Genomic DNA, 2,155 nt, shown 5'->3' with positions numbered 1-2,155 from the left:
AATTAAGTATTAAGGTCCTACGTCGTCGTATACCATACTCGAGAGGGGAGGATTATCTTACTGCACCTTATAGAGGATAGAGATTGGGATTGAGAAAGACCATAAAGTAATGTATAATGTATAATCTGTAACAGGATGAAGAAGTCCTTTTGTGTATTTAATTAATAAATGAATATGCTGAAGTCTATAATGATAATGACCAAAATAATAGAAAATATATCATTGTTACATAAGTCATTGGATTGGAACCCATGGCCTCTTGAATGAGAGGACTTCGTTGCGCCACCACAGCTTTAGAGTTAAATTGCGTAACTAAATGTTAAAAGAGAGCGTCGTAGCCTCCTCGCTAGTTACCTAAGTGGTAACCGACGGCGCTATCATCGAATGCAACTTGCAATCTCTCAAGTACGTACACTAACGAACACGCGTGTCAAAGCGAAGCTCTTCATTAGATGAGCGTCGCTCTTCGTCGCTCCTCGTCGCTCCTTGTCGCTCCTCGCTCCCCCTCGCAGCCTCCAGCCTCTATTTACCGACGAGCGACGTCTTACTCACTCCGCAGCGCTAATTAGACGAACGACTCTCCTCTCATTAGTGGCGAAATTATGCAGTTTGCCGCGATTCGAGCTAAATGCGAGGTCGCGGAAAGTAAGGTGCAATAAAATAACAAAAAAACAGTAGAAAAAAAACTCACTGTTACTAAAAAAACGCGTGCCAATAGCTGAAAAGGAGAAAGGAAAACAATGCGCAAACATCTGAATTTGCAAATGAGTACGAAAACAGCTTTAAAAAATGCATAAAAATACGACGAAATTCGTTCGCTATTTACGTAAATTGTTGAACGAAACCAGCATATTTGTTAGCAGGGAAGCGTTCTCTCGGGCAAACAACGTTTATCTACAGCACATTTGGCTAATGAATGGGGGAGCGAAGAATGAGAGCGAGGCATTATTTTAATTAGGAAAAATTGCCTCAGCGCCACTGAACTTGGAGGCCCGAGCGGCGGCTCCGGCGGAGGGCCGGAGGAGGAAATCGCCCAATGAAACGTGAATTCGGAAATAGCTTCCATTTCATAAATGTATAATTTTAACAGCGTGTGCTGAAAATGTGTAAGTGTCTGACGAGAATGTGTTAAAATGTGCTTCCCATATATGCACTTTTTGCATATTTGCACTTAGAATCTGAATCTTAAACATACCCCAAAGAAAGACTACTTGATTTCTAAAACTAGTTCTGGGCATATATGGGTTATGCTTATTTTTGATTAAACATTTTATAGGGTGATAAAGATAATATAATAGATATATGTTGGTACTATACTACTGCAACAAAATCATATGATATTAATATAATTACATATTTCAGTATTTGCTCTATCAATCTGGACTTGCTGAAGACATTACCTAAATTACCTATAACAAGTCCTATTACTTACCCGCCTAAAAAAATATGAATGCCGAAAATTTCTTGGGGAAAATAAATTAAAAACGCAACAGCCAGCTTGTAACGAGCGCTGAACAAAGACGACCAATAAATCAGAACCGTAGTAGGAGGCAGGTGAGAAGTGTTGCCAACTTAATAAAATACCCGATTTTTACGGAAATTTTATACCTATGTGCGTGCATCCTGCTGCTTAAATATTTGTTATATTTAATACTTAATAAGTACTAATATAATTGATAAAAGTCATAGAACAAAAGATGTTAAAAATTACAACCTGAGTGACCTTTTTCAAACTTTTAGTTTTTTCACTAACATGTCATCTAATCGCTCTGAACAAGCATAGGTACCTACAGCTTTTCTTTGCACTGTGCTTATGAGTCCGTATAAAGCGACCATTAAACTTTCCCAAATTAGGTACCAGTTAAATCCATTTAAAGAAAGAAAGAAGCAAAAATCTTCCTCCAAAAACATGCAATAAAATGAAATAGTATAACATATTATATATATATATTATATATATAACATATTATACAATAGTATAACATAAATATAAAACTTCAAACAATTACATGTTTGATGGCATAATGGACAAACTCAGCATTTGCTGTAAGTTGTATTCAGGGGTAGTCAGCGTAGTCTGGCAACACCCAGGTGAGGCAGCAAGTGATGTTTGTGCATTAAGGAAGCCCTGTTTCCTTGGCCCTTTCTTCGCGGT

This window comes from Plutella xylostella, chromosome 4 (genome assembly GCF_932276165.1).
Source record: "Plutella xylostella chromosome 4, ilPluXylo3.1, whole genome shotgun sequence".
In the NCBI taxonomy this organism is placed as follows: Eukaryota; Metazoa; Arthropoda; class Insecta; order Lepidoptera; family Plutellidae; genus Plutella; species Plutella xylostella.
The sequence above is the reverse complement of the archived record's forward strand: the minus strand, read 5'-3'. Positions refer to the sequence as shown.